The sequence below is a fragment of the Euprymna scolopes genome, chromosome 16 (assembly GCF_053919585.1).
Source record: "Euprymna scolopes isolate OS-2025 chromosome 16, ASM5391958v1, whole genome shotgun sequence".
Taxonomy (NCBI): Eukaryota; Metazoa; Mollusca; class Cephalopoda; order Sepiida; family Sepiolidae; genus Euprymna; species Euprymna scolopes.
In genome coordinates, this window is record NC_136497.1 from 42,086,488 (window position 1) to 42,108,889 (window position 22,402).

Sequence of the window (22,402 nt, forward strand, 5' to 3'; positions counted from 1 at the left end):
TCTGGACGACACCTTATGCATATGCAAATGGTCATGAATGATAGTTTCCACAGACCCTGTACTAATCTTGACATCTTGGGCTATTTGGCGAATAGTAATGCGTCGATCTTCCAAAATGGCAGCCTCAACTTGACGGACAGATGCCTCATCAATGGCAGAAGGGGGGCGACCAGGTCTGGAAGCTGTTTCCACAGACCTCCGACCATGTTTGAATTCACGATGCCAGCGTTTTACAAGGTCATATGATGGGACATTATCACCATAAGTTTCTTGCCTTTCATCAAAAGTCTCATGTGGTGCGCGTCCTTTCAATCAAACCGGATCACTGCTCGACATTCAACAGGCTCCATGTCACACCTGACTCAGTTCAAACACCTGTAAAACAGAAACCACAATTAGTTCAGAGCTGTAATTTGCCACATAATCCATAGAGATGTAAATCATGGCACATGCAAAATTTCAGCTAGATTAGACAACTGGAAGTGGATTATTTATTGCACAACCCTCGTATTAGTAACAAAAAAAGGACGCTTACTCCAAACAAGACATATTGCCACTTAAGCTTAAGGGTTTAGACGTTTAGAAGGAAACCTAGCCGAGGAATTATGCAGCAAGATGTTTAAATTTCTGCATGTTGGTTGAGTCTGAATATTAGGAATAGGAAGGGAATTCCAAAGACAAGCGGTGCGGCAAACTGTTCAGTATGACTTTTGTATTTCCGTTCAACTGTCCATCTTGTAACTGTTATAACTAAGCTGATCTGTCGGTTTACGGATAACTCAAGAAAATGTAAGTCCATTGTGCTTGAAATTTCAGAAGGCATTTGATAGAGTGTGACATTCTGGTCTTCCATACAACTTCATGGCTATCGTATCGGTGGTGAAGTTTTTGACATTGTTAGGTCTTTTCTTTCTGATCGAAGATTGCGAATGCCTATGAATGGTGTCTCTTCGTTCTCTTTTCCTAACTTATGGTGTTCCTAGGTGCTCACTTCTAGGCCAAACTCTGTTTCTATATCAATGATATTCCAGAGAATACTGTTCTTTTTTTTTTCTTTTTTTTTTACACAGTGATCACCACTTATCAAGGCCCGGAAGCCACTCAGGGATAAGGGTTATTGCAAGTACATTAAGTTAGTGAGGAGATTTGCTGAAGTGTTTACTTAAGGGGGCGGTTCATTAGGAATTTGTTAACATTGGACTTGAAGACATCCAAGTTGTAGTCCGGAGGGAAGCAGGCAGACGGAACAGAGTTCCACAGGCGTGCAGTTCTAAGAAAGAAGCTTTGTTCATGGAATCCGCGTTTTGATTTAGGCACAGATATAGAGTGGGGGAAATTTTTCACAGTGGATTCAGCTAGACGGGTGTTTTTCGTGAAAGATTGGCGAGGGGGGACCAGAGATTGGAGTTCAGACGAGCATCTGCCATGGAAATAACGATAAAACAAGGATAGGCTCGCAACGTCTCTTCTGTGGGAGAGAGGTTGCAGGGTAGAGAAAAGGGCATCCCCCACTAAGCCACGAAGTCTATTTTGTACTCTGTCAAGGCAGGATAGGCTGTTTTTAGCAGCTCCTGCCCAGATATGGCAACAGTATTCCATCCTTGGACGTACTTGGCTTTTATATAGATAGAGAATTGCATCAGTAGTGAGATATCTTCTGGAGCGGTAGAAGGATCCCACCATCTTTCCTGCGACCTTGGCAACAGACTTGATGTACGTGTTCCATTTCAGATCAGGAGTAAAGGTCAAACCCAGAAGCTTGTCAAAACACGGAGCCTCACTCAGACGAGAGCCATCCATCACAATTGATGCCAGCCGGGGATCAGAGCGTTGATGATGTAAGGATAGGAGTTTGGTTTTGGATGCATTAAAGGCAACTAGCCACATCTCCCCCCCACTGAACCACGCGCTCGAGATCAGAGGAGAGAGAATCAGAGAGAACTTTGTCATTTACAGCCTTTGATGTGTTGCCGTAGATGGTTGTGTCATCAGCATAGATGTCAACGAATGATTTAAGTATGTGTTTAGGGAGGTCATTGATGTAGATCAGGAAGAGAGTTGGGCCCAGGATTGACCCCTGGGGGACTCCAGCATTTATATTGCAGGCCTCCGATTTTTGTCCATCTACCACTACTCTTATGAGCCTATCGGAGAGAAATGATTTAATGATTGAGAAAACATTTCCCGTTATACCGTAGCTGGAAATCTTGTGAAGTAGACCCTTATGCCATACCTTGTCAACGGCCTTTGATATGTCAAGAGCAACTGCCCTAGAAAGGAAGCCTTTGTCAAGAGATTCACTTATCCTGTGGGATATAACCGTCAGCACATCTGCGGTAGATCTTGCAGAGCGGAAACCATATTGTGTGCCACTAAGTAGGTTATTCCTGCTGAGGTGGTTGACTATTTCTCTATTTAATATGGATTCCAGCAACTTACTCATAACACACAGGAGACTTATAGGTCTGTATTGAGAGGGAGATGACTTATCACCTGAATTCTTAAATATAGGGCAAACTGGAGAGGTCTTCCAGGGAGTCGGAAAGCACTTCTCCTTAAGGCAGCGCTTAAATAGTTTCGTAAGTATGGGAGCAAGTTCTGGTTGAAGCTTTTTTAACACTATAATTGGGATGCCATCAGGGCCAGTTGCTTTACTGGAATCTAGGTTCTTTATTAGTTTGGCGACCTCCTGCACGGATATTTGTATGTTACCTAGCTTGTTCTGTGTTATAGGAGGAAATATGGGGAGTTGATGGCCTTCGTCGCATAGGGTAGAATTAGCTGCAAAGTTCTTTGCAAATAGTTTGGCCTTGTCTGACGCTGACGAGATGACCTCTGGTCCATTGATAGTGGTTGGTATAGAACGCACACTTCTGTTCAGGATTTTATTTGTTATTTGCCAAAACTGGTGGGATCCAAGCCGCTGATCAGATACCTTGGATTTAACAGACTGGGCATATAGCTCTCTTGCATCTTTGATTACTCTTTTACAGTGGTTGCTGGCAGACCTGAAAGCAGCTTTAGTTTCAGTGCATCTATTACGTTGGTAGCTATGGAAAAAGTGATTTCTGTGCGCGATAGCAGCAGCACATTCTGGGGAGAACCATGGCTGGCTGTTAGGTTTTTGTTGAAATTTTTTAGATGGTATGAATTGGTCTATGCCTACAATTAACCATTCGGTCAGATCTGATACTATAGAGGACACATCCTTTTTAAACATTGAGTGCAGAGGTAAATCAGATATGAATGTACGGAAGCTATCCCAGTCAGCCATAGAGTATCGGTATACAGTACGGTGGAGGGGTACGTCTGGGGGCTTCTTACATTTCGTTTTTATCTTAACTGATATTTTTTTTTTTTACACAGTGATCACCACTTATCAAGGCCCGGAAGCCACTCAGGGATAAGGGTTATTGCAAGTACATTACGTTAGTGAGGAGATTTTATGAAGTGTTTACTTAGGGGGGCGGTTCATTAGGAATTTGTTAACATTGGACTTGAAGACATCCAAGTCGTAGTCCGGAGGGAAGCAGGCAGACGGAACAGAGTTCCACAGGCGTGCAGTTCTAAGAAAGAAGCTTTGCTCATGAAATCCGCGTTTTGATTTAGGCACAGATATAGAGTGGGGGAAAATTTTCACAGTGGATTCAGCTAGACGGGTGTTTTTCGTGAAAGATTGGCGAGGGGGGACCAGGGATTGGAGTTCAGACGAGCACCTGCCATGAAAATAACGATAAAACAAGGATAGGCTCGCAACGTCTCTTCTGTGGGGGAGGGGTTGCAGGGTAGAGAAAAGGGCATCTCCCACTAAGCCACGAAGTCTATTTTGTACTCTGTCAAGGCAGGACAGGCTGTTTTTAGCAGCTCCTGCCCAGATATGGCAACAGTATTCCATCCTTGGACGTACTTGGCTTTTATATAGATAGAGAATTGCATCAGTAGTGAGATATCTTCTGGAGCGGTAGAAGGATCCCACCATCTTTCCTGCGACCTTGGCAACAGACTTGATGTACGTGTTCCATTTCAGATCAGGAGTAAAGGTCAAACCCAGAAGCTTGTCAAAACACGGAGCCTCACCCAGACGAGAGCCATCCATCACAATTGATGCCAGCCGGGGATCAGAGCGTTGATGATGTAAGGATAGGAGTTTGGTTTTGGATGCATTAAAGGTAACTAGCCACATCTTCCCCCACTGAACCACGCGCTCGAGATCAGAGGAGAGAGAATCCGAGAGAACTTCGTCATTTACAGCCTTTGATGTGTTGCCGTAGATGGTCGTGTCATCAGCATAGATGCCAACGAATGATTTAAGTATGTGTTTAGGGAGGTCATTGATGTAGATCAGGAAGAGAGTTGGGCCCAGGATTGACCCCTGAGGGACTCCAGCATTTATATTGCAGGCCTCCGATTTTTGTCCATCTACCACTACTCTTATGAGCCTATCGGAGAGAAATGATTTAATGATTGAGAAAACATTTCCAGTTATACCGTAGCTGGAAATCTTGTGAAGTAGACCCTTATGCCATACTTTGTCAAAGGCCTTTGATATGTCAAGAGAAATTGCCCTAGAAAGGAAGTGGGATATGGAATGGCTTGTTTTCGTTTAATGCTGTTGAGACTTCACTTGTATCTTTCAATTGTAGACGTGCCCCTTTTCGTATTGTTAGAGTTAAGTTTTTTAATTAAAGTGGTTAGAGAAGTTCCCTGTTTTATCATATATATATATATATATATATATATATATATATATATATATATATATATATATAAAGAAGTAAATCAACATTCCTAGTAATATCCGTCGCTCTCTATCCATCACTGATAAATGAAAAGAAGTTTAACTGCTATTTTTCTATTATATGTACGCGTACAGAAAAAAAGTCTCAAAAATGTTTTCATAACAAAATCACCGCATTATTAATGAAAGTTAGTGATTCTTATTGTGGATGGTTACAGTTATAAATGGTTATCGTACAAAGAAAATCGTAAAAAAAAAATTATAAACTAAGCATAGGTCGCTTGCAACATGTTACAAAATTTATTTACATGTTGTGTTTGTTTATCCGTAAGGCATAATGCAAAAGCCGGCGTTGTAATATGCGCCTCTCTATCTCTTTTTATCTCCTATCTCTCTCTTTATCCCCCCTCTCTCTCTCTCACTCTCTCTCTCTCTCTCTCTCTCTTTCATTAGTTTTCTGCATGGAAATAAATACGTCTCATCCGTAACGTGAACTTAAAAAAAAAAAACTATAAATGATTGAAGTTTTTTTTAGTAAGTAAATATATTTTTTTCTGGCGGGGGTATTGTTTTGATGGTGAACAGTTTTATAAACAATTTTAAAAAGACAAAGTCAAGCAACATCTATTGACATGCCTCATCCTATGCCAGTAGGCGTAGGTGGACCTCGCAAAATTCCAAACTCCGGGAATTGTTAGCATTAGAGTGATGTGACTTTTTGAAATACTTTTTCTGATGGCTGGATCGCCAAACCTGTATACGCATTCAGCGCCTCTTTCCTAAAACTGCCTGCCTATAAAATTCTGTTCGGTTGGCCTTCCTCTCGATTGGCTACAATATGGCCGTCTTCAAATCCCATGTAAACACCTTCTTTTTGTTGATTTGTCCTTTTAAATAATCAAATTTTAACCAATCTTCACCACTAACGATTATCACTAACGATTATCACGTTGTTCTCGGTGACCACCGTACATTTATTGACTCTAATGCTCTAGTGGCCCTTTGGGCCTTGGTAAGTGGTGATTCGCTTGTAAAAAAAAAAGCGCCTGATATTTTCAAACCGTCACCCATCTGGAAGTGACCAGGTTCAATATAGTTTAACTTTGAGTATCTAAGGAGAACCGGTGTGCTAGCGTAATTATGGCGTACATATATATATATATATATATATATATATATATATATATATATATATATATATAATTTTTTAAGTTACAATATCATCCTATTTATTTAGTTGTTTTTAATTTATTTTTATTTTATGTTTTTACTTCATTAAACAAATGATCAATCGGAGAATGAAAAAATCAATACATCACGTAGAAACAAAAAACTTAAGATGCTTACAGTTTTAGCAAAAGTTCGTAATCTTTTCTCTAATGTCCTATTGTTGAATGCAACTTCCAAGAAATGTTTTATTAACTTAGTGTTAATCAAACAACAAACAAGATGAGGATAATAATTTGCCTCGTTTAGATTAGTTGAATTACTGCAAAGACCCGTAGCGCAACAGATATAAGTGCTAAGTAGTAATCAGTTGTAAGTGACAGCCTTTTAGAGATTGATAGTTCAATAGGGGTGATACTAAGAATAAAATTACGAATTACTTAATTACGAATGTCTATCCGGTCAGTGCAAGCTAGTACCGTGGATTAATTAATGAGTATCATTGAAAATTCCAAATAGACGTAGGAAGGTTGGAAGTTACACTGACCGAAATGGTGCAAGAATAACATCCAAGATATTAACAGTAGTGCAAATAATGCACATAATACAAAGGGTCGTCTGTCTTTGTGTGTCTTTCACGTCTATGTGTAACTTTGATAACTAGATATTGAATTCATTTTGGTTCTTTATTAGACAATAGTCATTGAAATTCCAAATAAAATGAGGGAAAACTAAACTGGATTCGTAAAAATTTTATTTTTAAATTAAATGTAAGGGTAAGCAAGTTTTTATTTTGAACTAACATTTCATTTTTTTTTCTCGGTCAGTAAAGAAGAAAACTTTCTAGATTGAGGCATTTATATATATATATATATATATATATATATATATATATATATATATATATATATATATATCGTTTCATTCCAGAGCTTGTGTCTAACTTTGTCCTTGTGAAGGGACAAGTAAATAAGGGGTATATTTTTAATTATTAACCCTAAGCCATTTATATATACAAGCGGGACCTCTGGAAATTTACAGCGACATCTTTCATATGTAATGTATTGTTGCTGAGCATTCTGTGTACGTTCAGCGTAAATGGTGACCCCGCGATATTATCGTAGTCCTTGAAACTATAAAAGTATTTATCTAAGTAATTTGGTTAATGTGGTGTCAGAATATACCTGGTTATAACGGTTTATCTCTAATATCCTTATAGGAATCTGTGACAATATTTCCATTGCATGGACGCCCGCCACGAACGGAAACCCCACAATATCATTATACCATCTTAAGATAGAACATATACTACCTTTGGATCCTTGCCAAAAGACCAAGAAGGTATATTTTAATTTCACGTACAGCGCAAAAGCGACATCATCCATTTTCGTTTTTTTTTATATTGCGTCTTCGATGATCAGGAGACCCTTTTTATTGTAGGAGAGGGTGGAGGATTGTAGCATGCTGCGAACATTAAATTAACGTATCTATATACTAATTTAATGTTCGTGGTATGTTGTTGCCTTCTGTTCTTTTTAATAAATAGGATCTCCCGGTCGAATAATTTATAATCTGGGAACCGTGACACGGGCACGTTAAAGGTACTATGGTATTAATATATATATATATATATATATATATATATATATATTGTCATCCACATACAGTACTGTTTCGCTGTATAACAACTCATCAGTGCGGCTAGACAAACACCTTTCCCCAGCCGTGGATTGAACCTACAACCGTCGCATTGACAGTCGGCAGCTCTCACCATTCGGCTACGAATCAGTGCCGTAAATATTTCTCCTAGAGTGTGAATTATATCCACACCCTCCCGTTGCACAGTGCTCGAACCATCAGCTTGTTTACAAACAAATTAATAGTGGTCTTCGCTTAATCGCTTTTAAAGACGCGTCGGGTGAAAATATATTTACAAAGTGCTCAACCCAAAGAGGTGTGTGTGCGTGTGTTTTGGGAAATCCGCTATTGCGATTATATTTCAATCTTTTTGTATAGCAACGAGTTTTGTTGAATATAACAACATTGCATTTAAAAAATGAATAATATTTAACTATATTCCAAGTTTTATTAATCTTAGCAATCATTTGTTTCAACATCTCAACACTTCGGTACATTTTAAAAACCTATTTACAATGCATAGGTTACGATCATTTTGTCAAAGTCCTACCATAATTTCGTTTAGTACCCTTTAGTTAAAGAAATTAATTTTCCCAGGCCACACCAAGCATGGATAGAGGATGCGACGTTCTGATAATGTATTTGCCACATTCTGTCAGCGAGAAAACGGAAGTTCTTGTTTTTGATAAGAAAGTTGACAGAAGGAATTACTAATTCCCGTTCACTACAGGAACTTTCACTTCTTGCAAATAGAAATGAGCAAATATGCCTTCATTTAGCAGCCAATATCATAGTCCCTTTCTCTCCATCAACAGCTGTCATACACATTATACATATATATATATATATATATATATATATATATATATATATATATATATATATATAAGTGAAACTGTCTGTCTACAGACTAGAGATCTGACATAAGGGGTATTGACATTTGGGACAACCTTTTTAATCGGTTTTCGGCCAGAAATTTGACTGTCAAGAGGTCAAAGTTCAAAGATTTCACCTTTAAGAACTCTACCAAACTCCTCCACCAATTTTGGGTTTAAACACTTGAAATTTTAGAAGGTTACTTTGATATGGATCAAACATTTTAATTTGATTTGAGCCCAAAACAATAAATGTTAAGGGATCAAAATTGGGGTCATTTTTTTTTTAATTTGACCTCTCCGGGCTCTACCAAATTACTCAGTCAATTTTTGGTCTAAACATTTGCAATTTTATATAAAGTGTATTCAGATTAGGGCAAGCTTTGTAATCAGTTTTTAGCTGAACATTTGGCTGCCAAGAGTCAAAGCTCCAAAGATTTGAACTTTTCGGTCTCTAGCAAACTACGCAGCCAATTTTAGTTCTAAACATTTGAAACTTTACATAAAGGGTATTCAGAAATGCAGCAAGTTTTTAATCGGTTTTTGGGCGAAAATTTGGCTGGCAAGAGGTCAAAGTTTACAGAGTTGACCTTTGCAGACTCTACCAAACTCCTCCCCCAATTTTGGGTATAAATACTTGAAATTTTAGATGTAGGTTACCTGAAACTTTTTTATATATATATATATATATATATATATATATATATATATATATATATATATATATATATATTCGAGCCTTGAACTTCCGTTTGTTGACTGTCCTGGTTTATGTGAGCTGCGAATTTGTTTGGCTGCGGAAATATATATATATATATATATATATATATATATATATATATATATATATATATATATATATAAAACAGGCTCCTGCAGTCTTACAGATTATGGATACCAACGTAGGGGTGCCTGCATGTGATTTTTTGTTGCAGGATGGGCGCAATCTCCAACCACACCTCTCCTGAGTTGACATTGTTAAGTACCAGTGGCAACTGACGACTGGAAACAAATGCTTAAATAAGCGGAGAGCACATACAGCACCTAAAACTCCCAAATGGTCACCCATCTGGTATTAATCAGGCTCAACGTTGCTTAACTTCGGTGATCTGATGAGAATCGGTGTTTCAACGCGATTATACCGTGTATAATTGCGTTATGTATATATGTATGTGTGTCAGGTCATGTCATATGCTACTGGTACCATGTAAACCAGTACTACCTGCCTCATGTTCGGATCACCGGCGACTAAACTGGTTCCCCCACCAGACTTGTTTGGTGAGGAGAGTGGCTAGTCTCCCTGAAGAATTAAAAACAAAACCTTCCAAATGGCGAATTAACCCTTTTCTGGGTCAACGGCCAACTAGCACCGTGTATATTAGTGTGTGTGTGTGTGCGTGTGTTGAGGTGGAGAGGGCTCCCGTAAGCCGTGGTGAAGGCAACCTTTCTAGGAGAAACAACTCTCTGATATAAAAAAACCATAAAGCAGGAGACCAGTACCCGCATTAAGCTGGTCTGCAGTTTAATTTGTTGCTATCTATCTTGCTCTTGCTTGTTGCTAGATCTCAACATTTTAAACCGAGAGAGAGAGACTTAGCTGTCGTACAAAGCTAAGACTCTGTAACATCATCTGGGTATAGATACTCTCTCAGGCATTTGTCTATTAAAATGGTCCTGTGGCGATGGAAGTCATTTTTGAGGTCATGGACTTTTAGTGTCTGAGAGAGTCTGACAAGACGTTGCAATCATCATTTATGTATGTAAATATCTATATATATATATGTGTGTGTGTGTGTGTGTGTGTGTGTGTGTGTTAGAAAATATATAGTAGAAAGAATGTAACACGTTGGGTTACTCAATGAGTTTAGGCTAGATTGTTTGAATAAGAAACAGTAATTTTGTAAAACTAGTTAATTTTTAACAATAAATGTCAAAATACAAAATAAGTCTCTTATGCTCGCAATATAGGTCTTTCTCTCTTTCTCTTTTTTCTTCTCTCTTACTCTCTCTTTCTTCCTTTCTCTCATTTCCTCTCTTTTTCTTTCTGCCTTTCTTCATTTACCGATTAAACAGTATTTCTACTGTTCTCACGGTTTCTCATTGCAAAGAGAGCGGAAGAGTAAAAGGAAGAGTTGTATAAAGAAGTGGTAATCGTGGAAAAGTTTTCAGTCCTGTGTTAATAAACACAGAACATAATGGAGACGAAATTGGTATAGAGCCTAGTAAATAAGAGCAGGTGTCAAACAACATAAACTTGGAGAGTTAATTAGAAAACATGGAAAATCATTTCTAAACATAATACGAGAATTGAGTAAGATTTTCATACGTATTTTGTGTGATTAAAATATATAGAAAAAAGTCCTAGAGAAACAATCTTTGATTAACATAGCTTTAGTATAACAACCGCATATACACGCATACATGTGTGTGTAATCGTGTGTGTAATAGAAGAACACTCGTCTCACGACGGGTAAAATTAATTCCCTGCATCAATTATATATAGCTTACGAAATTTGAAATCTGAATATAATGAAAGATGCATGTCTAAAATAATTATTGTATTTTGATCGAAATCCATTACAAATTATTTATTCAAGAAAACGTTTCAAGTTTAGGAGAATCTTTAAAAAAAAATGAAATTTAACAAATCATGATAATTGTTTCTAATGATTAAGAATCAAATTATACCCATATTTGGTCTATTTTAATTTGATTATAAAATACACACAAAGAAGAAAACTAAAATTTGGCTAATAATTATTAACTGATGTATCATATGTATTGTTAAAATTTCACAATATCAGAGTTAGCTGACTTTTCCTAAAGGTCTTCTACTCACTCATCCTTTAACACCTTTGAATAAAACAGATTTAAATAAAATATTATCCGATTCATCAGTATGGATAAACCTAGAGAGATTCGAAATCAAAACCCCAGAGCTGGAACATTTACCATTGGTCTAATTCATGCATATGCTTAATGTATCGCTTATTAATTTATTTCTCTTGTTTTGGATACTTTTAGATGAAAAGAACTCTACCTAAGTGTTAAAGTTTCCCTTCGTCAATGTGATGCTTCCTCCAGATATTTTAAATATAACTTTGCATAAGCCCGTTTTGCATCGTTATACAACTAATCAGCTTGCCTGAACCTAGCGAGATTCGAAACCAGAAAAGGTATATGTAGTAAAAAAACAAGGATAAAGAGTGCTCAATACGTTAGTAGAACACAATATATTTATTATTATTACAACCTCAATTGTATTAATTTAATTCATTACAAATTGTTTTAATGGACAGGATGAAATATATCCGTCTATATCGTCAGATGATTCAAGTTTTAAAAAAGATTTCTTTATTTTTAAAGAAGATATTTTTTGTCCTGTCTATTGAAACAATTTGTAATTAAGTTAATACACTTGAGGTTGTAATAATAAAACACACACGCACACACACACACACGCACACACACACACACACATATATATATATATATATATATATATATATATATATATATATATATATATATAAAGAGAAAGAAAGGTTAGGACTAATAATGAAAACAGCTTCAGAGGATGCTGGTTAATCTAGACAAGATAATATTGTATGAATTTGATAATCGCTCAGTAAATCTCAGTTTACATAGAAAGTGGAATCCTGAAGATTGCGGCGATTTTACGCTGATTTAATCTTTTCAATTTGTTTCATCAAAATCCATTATATAATTTATATTAGAGAAAATGTCCCAACTTTAGATTACGGGGTTTTACGAAAATATCGAAATTTAAGAAACTTTGCTTAGTTGGTGTCTAATGACTAAGGAACAGATTTTATACAAACCTGATATCATATTGTTCCTCTGAAAAGAATTTAACTGCTTCTTTGACCGACGCCATAGTTTGTAATCGTAACGTATAATAAATATATTTTTTTTAATCTGAAACACGGATAAATATCAGTTAGAATATAACACTGATATATTAAACGTTTACGATTCTTTGTACAGCTCCGAGCGCTGTTTGTCGGCGACACTTTAAACGTGGTTGAATTAATAATTCATTTATGTATTTTCCAGATCATACAAACACACACACACGCACACACACACACACACACACACACATATATATATATATATATATATATATATATAAAGAGACAGACAGACAGGTAGAAAGACAGACAGATAAACGGACACAAACATATATAGTTAGTAGATAAGCATACTTTTATTATATACGCTCTTATATGGGAGCATCAAACGCTAAACAGAATATGTTTTCTCGCTTATCCTTGAAATATGTGATAGTGGTAGGGCGACCGACACCCAGTGACTGAGGTCGCCGTTTCGAAGTTCGCTATGTCTGTTCCCGCTGATGCGCAGTAAACGGCGAAACGTGTCCGTGGAATATATATATATATATATATATATATATATATATATATATATATATATATATATATTATTTGAGGGTAAACAGTTACATATGGTCGCTACAAAGAGCCATCTGTTTCAGTCAATGAGACTTCCTCAGGTGACCCTGAACTCAAAGAAAACGCCTTTCTTTGTGGCAGGGTCGCCTGAGGAAGTCTAATTGACTGAAACAGATTACCTTTTGTAACGACCATATCTAGCTGTTTACTCTCAAATAATATATATATATATATATATATATATATATATATATATATATATATATATATATACACACACATGTAAATTTTTGTGTGTGTATTGAATATTAAAAACCCTTTATTTCTATTTATTTATAAAAAAAATACAACTTTGTTATATATGGATCGTGGAATTGCCTTCATCGTCAAAAGATCTAGCAAATTGGCATATTCCTTTACCATTCATTTTAATTCATTTCCTATTAAGTTTTTCGGTTTTCACATGGGATGACCATTTTTAGTAAACTATAATTATATTCATGCAGATATTCTACATGATTTATACTTGCGTAATATTTGCGCAAAAAGGTTTTAGTAAACACAAACATCCTCTATGTATATTATGTATGCCTATATGTATTTGTTTAAAAAACGTTGCTTACCAATCTCCTCCGTCAATTTTTAGTCTGCAGACATGAAACTTGGTATATAGTGTATTCGAATTCATGTGAGACCTGTAAATTGGGTTTTAGCCGAGGAAAATAGTTCAAAAGTGTGAAAATTAAAAAAATAGATTTTGCCAAATGAAGGTCGAACGGCAGCATTACGAATATGCATGCGTAACGTAATAGCTATTAATTCATTTTTTTTTTTTTTTTTTACTTTTAAAATCATTACTATATATAGGTCCCAATACAATATAATAATAAATACGAAATTTACATTAATTAACATATCATATTTAAGTGTATTTTACGACCAGGCAATGTCGGGTGGCCTGCTAATAATTTAATAATTATTATAGTTTAATAATTTAATAACTTATTAATTATAGTAAATATATATATATAAATATATAAATATATATATATAAATATATATATGTATATATATATATCAATGTAAAAAAATAGTAGAGAATCTATATAAAATCCAAACGTGTATTCTTATTTAAAATCACCTCCTTGAAACTTCTAGTAAATTCTATTTTTATGAAAGTTAAAGCATATTTATTAGGTTTTCTGGTAAAAGAGTCGAAGTGTTTCGACATCTCTTAGTGCTCTTCTAACTCAAGGGATATTGGGATGGAATCATTTGTTCAAACTTCATGTATATCATATTTGGATAACATTTATAACATATCTATGAAATGCTTCAGGAAAGAATTGCTGGCCAAACTCTGTATGCTCCTACTTCTAAATGATCGATGGGAATAGGACGTCATAAAGTCTGCAAATATGTATATTTGATTTTAATACAATTGAAACTATATAAGACACTACTTCAAAGAAATTTCCCGTATTCCAACTTCTGTTCACTATATATATTCTTATATTATGGGGTGAAACCGAATGAAAGAGGAGCAGTAAAAAGTATAAAAGAAATATGGTGTTACGAGCATAGTGAAAAGAACTATATTCGTGATCCTTCATCAATCCCGAGCAAAATAGGAATATCATTCAAGCACACAGAAACGTTTGCATATATATATTAAATTAAAGTGTAAAATGCAAAACCAAGTATCATAGTTATTATGCTCTAAACCGAAACATTCCTTTGAACGCGCCCCTGTCATTTCAAAGAGTTTATTTCTGATTTTTACATTCCGGACCTTTCTGCTTTATGGTAATAAAACTTCTCAAAGGCGCTGTTATAAAACGTTAACTTTAGTCAGAATCGCTTGTTCTTTATTTCATCGGATTTTTCGGTATGAATTGTCGATATTTATTAAAGACATTCCGATGCAAAACACATCCAAGAATACTGCCAGCCATATAATTGTGTGAAATTTCTAAAAAATTGGGCCAACCGTTTAGGAGTATATACGGAACGAACTCACACACAAAGTTTCTTTATATAATAGATTCCATATATATATATATATATATATATATATATATATAACATTATGACAGCCCCTTTAAGAAATTCGTTTCTTATCGTTGAGCACTTTCCGTTGAATTAAAAGTCGGTCAATTTAGCTCTTACGCGTAGATCATCGTATAACGATTTGATCACTGTCTGTCTGACGTAATGAACATTTTAAATAAAAAAAAATGTTTAAAATTCAACGCTATTTCACACGGTTAATAGTAGCCGAATGGATACGGCTTCCGCTAATCGAGCCAGAGATGTCTCGTGTCGCGGGGTTCGAATCGTTTGACTGGTAGTAATCGTGACACCCTGCACTGAAGAATCCCGAAAGGAAGAAACATAGTGTCTGTAGGTGTTTAATTATTATAGTAAAAAAATAATTATATATATATATATATATATATATATCATTAATATATATGTATATATATTTCATAATATATCGATATATGTTAAAAAAAATAAAAATATAAAATGCCTGATAAATAGGCAGTGATTGTTATGCGTTTACACATATGTGCAAACGCATAACAATCATTGCCTATTTATCAGTATCTCTTGAAATATCTTTTGACAAGCTCATAAGAAATACCAGAATTCCGCAAAAAACATGCGTAAAATATAACTATTGTCGTTTTTAACTGTAGCTTTAACGCGAGCATTGGTGGAATTGTTAGATTACGAAGGACGATCATTTATCAGACAAATGATTCTGAGTTATTCATTAACTGGTTTATTATATTTCTCGCTGCAAGATGGTTGCTTCAATGTAGACCATACATTGCGGTTTCGTAGAAATGCCTTTACGTTATCTTCATTGTCAGCTCGCCTTATTGTGGTTGACAGCTTGTCAAATCTCATAGCATTAAAAAGAAACTAAGTTTTCGTTTGAGCCACAAAACCTCAACATTTCTTTGTTAGTTGGAGTGTTCAGAATACTATTTCCATCTTAGTTGTGATATTCACGTTTCGGTCGATTTAATCTCTGATCTCTGTAAGTGTATTTTTTCGCACTCGAGAACCTAACAGTCGAACTTGGATTTTCTTTGAAAGCGTTGCGAAAGCAAAGTCGGGTGTTTTAGAAGGAGTTCGACTCATAAAATTTTAAGAGTTTGAATCAGAATCAGAGTCGGATATTTTTAATTGCTAAAGAATCACCAGATTGAATAATGGAAGACTTTAAAACAAGGAGTCAAAGACGTATTAGGATATTTTTGAATCCTAGGAGTCAGAATCGGAATATTTACTTTCCTAGAAGTGGGAGTCGGCATATACATTCACACACATAAATTTTGCTTTTCATGGCTGAAAATTTTGAAAAATCAACGCGGAAAAAGGAGACGTTTAAGAAATAAAAAATATACAAATCACAAAAGATTAAATTCATATATTCAATCTAATAGGTTCAGCACTATCGGCCGAGCTCCAGCCCCTGTCACATCGCCACAATATTGCATCTCTCTGCTTGTTTTACAAGTACTTTAATAGAATATACTCTGATGAACTCATAGCACTTGTGCCCCCTCGACGTACATACCGTAAATACCGTAATGATTTCTACTCTAACAGTTTCTTCCCTCGGACTGCTAAACTTTAGAATTCCCGCCCCGTTTCTCGCCCCCTGACTATTAACATTAACACAAGCAGACATCACGCTGATCAATTCCCACGTAGTCATGATCCCAATAAGTAGCCATTTACATCCAAGTCGCAATGCACTTTGTTTGGAGCTAGATCCTCTCAGTAGAGTAATTAAAAATCTGGTTAACTATGACGGCAAATTAGATGCCAAACAGGGTCAGGGTGATCACGCATCCCTATTTCATGTCATATCTATCTTATGTCAAAAAGCGGTGACGTTACTCCATCGTCATTCAGTTGAATAACAATCTTCATTGCCCATATATAATGACGATGATTCTCTGGAATCTCTCTAATCCTGTCCGGAACTTTGAAACAAGCTGTTTATGCTCACAAAATCGAAGTCTTGGTGAGGTCGATGAATGCTTTGTGTAGTATGGGCTGCCTTTGCTCCCTACATTTCTCCTGGAGCTGTCGGAGATAGATTATGTCGTCCCTGAAGTGGCACTACAACTCTGGATATACCCTGTGCAAGAAAAAAAGAGGAGTGATTAATGTTAACTCGTTGAAATGGAGATTGGTGAATGAATAATAAAAATAATAAACAAGTTTTTAAATATTTTATACTTGTTTTATTAGGGCCATCATGAAAATGCGCAAATATTATGAACTTTCTGGGTGGTCTTCAGTAGAGGCGGATGGTTTGTATTTGATCTTTCTTTTTTTACTAGAGCGAATTCTGTTGTCCTATGGGGGAAATAGCGAAGGGTTTTTTGTGTCGTCATGATAGAGAATATTCTTCGTTATAGCTAGAAAGTTGCTAGTTCGCATTTCTTGATGCTTTTTATGGTTTATGGATCAAAACACGTGAATTCAGTAATCCAATATATAGATGTGTGTGCGTGTGTTTATTCGAGCAGAATTTATTCTGAGTGACACATCTAATTAAATCATACAGACGACTTGTGTCTGCATATTGTTTTCGTTGATCCTATAAAGGTGGCTGATTATTGTTCGAGTTTCAGACTAAACTTGGTCAATTAAACTGGCGTATCACAACTATCTTCAGAGGGCCGGGTCTTAACTAAAGAACATAAACTTTTAATTGTTTAGCGATAGTTTTAGCGGGAACTGCTAAGGTTATTTGCATTGTTCGTATTAAAGGCAATCTGGGAAGTTTTCACTGTTAAAAAGAACCAACGAAAATGTAAGCAGAGAAAAGACATACGCTTTAACGAGATCTCTCTCTCTCTCTCTCTCTCTCTCTCTCTTTCTCTCTCTCTTCCTCTCTCTTTCTTTATATATATATATTATCATATATATATATTATCATATATATATATATATTATTATATATATATATCATATATATATATATATTATCATATATATATTTATATATATATATTTGCATATACTCTGTAGTTACATCGAGCTTCATAAATCAAAAGATTGGTATAAATAAACGGTAAAATATAATTGAATATATATATATATATATATATATATATATATATATTTCATTTCAGCTATATTGTGAAAAATAATTTCAATTTTCGTTCAGTAAAACAAAAGTTATGATGAATTTACTGGTGAAATATATATATATATATATATATATATATATATATATATATATATATATATTTCACCAGTAAATTCATCATAACTTTTGTTTTACTGGTGATATATATATATATATATATATATATATATATATATATATATATACATATATATGTGTATGTATATATATATTTCACAAGTAAATTCACCATAACTTTTGTTTTACTGAACGAAAATTAAAATTATTTTTCACAATATAGCTGAAGCGGTGATCTAAAAACTGTAATAATTGTTTGAAAATTGGTCGAAAAATGAGTGAAGGGTGAAGTTTTAAAGCAGTTTTAAATAACTAAAAATGCCACTTTACCATATATTCAAACACTACCGTTTTTGAATTATATATATATATATATATATATATATATATATATATATATATATATATATATATATATATATATATATAATTTCGTGTGTTTACTGTTTTCTGTGTCAATTTCTATGGATGGGCATTGGCGCTATAATGGTTTATGGAAGTAATGTTTTTTGCTATTGGATTATCATACTTACATTGTAAAATAAATAGATTTTTTAACGAACTACACAGACGAGAATTAATAAAATAAAATCAATTTTAGCGTCTTCTGTTGACACACATATATAAAGATAATGTTGCTTAAAGACCTTCGTACTTTTTTGGAAAACGGTGCCCAAAAAAAGTTCGCACTCTATCAATTTAAATAATCACATGAAAATGAACTTTTATGGCTAATTTTGGATTTTCTTTTTTATTATATCAAGAATCATATATCATATTATATGAATTATGTATATTATATTATATGAATATATATTTTTTAAATATTGGAAACCTGCTATAAAAAAATCTTTGTTGAAACTTCATATCGCGAAATATTGAAATTTAATATCATTTAAACCTTTGTAAAAATGGTTGTTTTTTAGAATTCTGTTTTTTTATTTTGTTTTGTTGTTGTAATTCAAATAATTATATTACCGAGAAAAAATTATCAAGAAAAGTGTTTTTTTTTAACATAATAATATTGATTTTATGTCCAATTTTATTTACAACTTTAAGGTAAGTGAAATAAATAACGGATTATATATATATATATATATATATGTGTGTGTGTGTGTGTGTGTGTGTGTGTGTGTGTGTGTGTGTGTGTGTGTGTGTGTGTGTGTGTGTGAGCTTTTAAGCTTTAAAAATGTTCAAATTTTTATGGACCTACATTTATTTTATTTGGTTTTCGTAACATGAAATATGGGGGGATGCAGCACCTAAAATATAATTTCTCTAATATATTTTACGAAATCTTCTGTTATTATTTAATAATGAATAAATAAGTTATTTAATAATGAATAAATATTTACAATTTATTTAAAATGAATAAATATCGAAAATTTCAGAAAAATATGATTATTATAAGATTTTTGCAAGATTTAAAAATTTTTTGTGTTTAGCGCTTCATAGGAACCTTGTTTTAAAGCGTCGATAATGTAAATACGATTTTAGTCTCGCATTTTAATTATTTTTGTATGCTGTATTTTTTTTTTAATATTAGCAGTTTATTTGCAGCTTCTTTTAAAGAGTAAAATGTTCGGATGATAATATTTAATTGTAATTACAGTTACACCCTGTTACATATGGAGAGTAAAATTGTGGCACGCGTGGGCGGTACCTAGTAATCACTGAACCTTGGTTGCTTGTAAATAAACAAACAGCTCGAGCACCGTAAAAGCGGCTGAATGTTTATTAAATGGGAACGATGATGCCATTTGCGATCACCAATACCATGAGCCGAAGGTTAGAACTACCAACTATCAACGCGTTTGTAGGTTCAATCCCCGGCTAAAGTGATACAACGAAACAGTACTGTACGTGGATGACTATATATATATATATATATATATATATATATATATATATATATATATATATATATATATATAGTAAGTTATAAAATATATATAGCGATTAAACTACACTGAATATTCCGCGTTTCATCCACTCTAGGACTCTTCAGGCTTATTATTTATTTGAATAGTTCCGAACGTAGTGCCATTATTAATTGCTGAGGGTTAAGTTCTTTTTTCTATAGTTTAAACATAAACCATTAAAATGAAACTTTCAAAACGAAGACCAAAATACACTTCTAAAGTATATTTCTCCTAAGCTCTAATTGTATGTTTAACAAACATAAATTAGATAAAATGTTTAAATAAGGGGTAGGGTAGAAAAAAAAACCTATCGGGGCGTCTTTCAGCTAACCCTTTCAAGATTAACGTTGGCAACGGGGAGAAAACATCTTTTAAAAACGTAGTCCAAAGATCATGAATTAATAGCGAGAGTAAAAGAAAAAAAGAAATTTTATAGGGAATGGGAGAAAAAGAAACAATTACAGTTCAAAATTATGGATATTCGCTGATATTGTTTCTTTTTCTGCTATTTCAGTCTTTTTATCATTTTTTTTATAAAACTGAATTAGAACGAGAGGGAGAGTGAGAGAGAGGGGGGCAGAGAGAAAAAGGAAAGATACTGACCGCCTTTTTCATTAATTGGCTTTTTCTTGTTTTATTTTTTATTTCACACTATAGACATTAATTAAAACAATTTTTTTTTAATTAAACAATATTTTAGTAATTTTTTTTTCTAATCATATAATGAGCGCTTCCGCATACACGTGCAACATCATAATTTGCATAACTACAAAACTAGATTTGACAAAGTATCATGGGTAAGCTTTATTGACTTTAATAATGTTTTTAAAAATAATTATAGGAAATATAAAAAAATTAAAATTCGACTCTTCATCGTATTATTTATAAATTTTAAAGTTAAAACTAACATGCTCAAACGTAATTTTCCCAAAATGTCAGACAGATTATTTATTTTATTTATAACAAAAGTAATATGTAGATACAGTTGGGCAACCCCAGATTGTGTCATCTAGTATATATATATATATATATATATATATATATATATATATATATATATATATATCTTCTATGATATAAAGCTGAATGTGTGTGTGTGTGTGTGTGTGTGTGTGTGTGTGTGTGTGTGTGTGTGTGTGTGTGGTCACGAATAGGCTCCTATATGGTTGTCTATTTTAAAAATAATAATTACATATAATGATAGAAGATGTATCGAGACACAGGAATGGGTATGTTTGATCTGGCAGAAAGGTGGTTCGTTAAAATTGTGGGGTCTGCGTTCGCGCCTGGTCTACAAAGTATGGAAATAAAAAATTAAAAAATTAAAAAAAAACGTTTACAAGTGTTTCTTATATAGATGTACATAAGAATACTTTGATAAGTATGTTTTATCTTAAATAGGGATGGTATAATTAAATTGTGGGGTCTGCGTTCGCGCCTGGCCTCCATAGAATGGAAATAGGCACAAACTTTAATAAAGAATTTTCATATCTATCTACGTAAGTATACTTTTATAATTATGTTTCAGATTGAAGAAATATGGTATAATAAAATTATGGGATGTTTGTTCGCACCTGACCTCCATAGAATGAAAATATGTCACAAAGTTTTTTTTTTTATATAGATCCACAGAATATTGTGATAAGTGTTTCAGTGTGAACAGGTATGGTATGATAAATTATGGGGTTTATCTATTTTATTTTTACTTTCATCATATTTTGCTTTGGTTTTGATACCCCCAAATTCGAAGCTATCTTCTTACAACCCTTCCTTTTCATAACCTATCATACTTTCATAAATCAGAGTCCATTTTCTGTAGGCTGTTTTTGAACCCAGTTAACGACGGGTACTTTTGCTAGTATATATATATATATATATATATATATATATATATATATATATATATATATATATATATATATATCATTGTAATGTTATTTAGGAGTAAACCATGTTTAGAAAAATGAAAGTCCTATATTAGTTTATTATTTCTGATGCACACATATCGTGCGTATTATTGCATACACTGTGTGTTTCGAAGGTGGGTCTATCAATGGGCTGGTGTGAGAGTAAGTAAGTGGAGATAATGACATTATCGAATAACAATCATGTGCTTCTTTCTTCTCGGACACCTGCTGACTGATAATAGCCATCTTATATATTACATGTGCATAAACAGAGAAACAATATATTGCATGTTGACAGATACAGATTTGTCGAATAAATATCTTTTAAAATGCCATTTCTTATCTACAAAAGTGTTGAGTAAATCCACCAATTCATATTATAACAAGAAAAGCTAAGAAAAGTAAAAAAGTAAAGTGGTCGACTATAGTTGAGGACGACACAAAGGCTCCCTTTTCATTAGCTACTACAACGAGTTGCTA

General features: G+C 33.9%; 1 pseudogene; it reads right to left on the reverse strand.

The window, feature by feature from the left end:
• Positions 1–9,450: 9,450 nt before the first annotated feature.
• On the reverse strand, positions 9,451–9,567 carry LOC145296595 (5S ribosomal RNA; annotated as a pseudogene).
• Between the last annotated feature and the right edge of the window lie 12,835 nt (positions 9,568–22,402).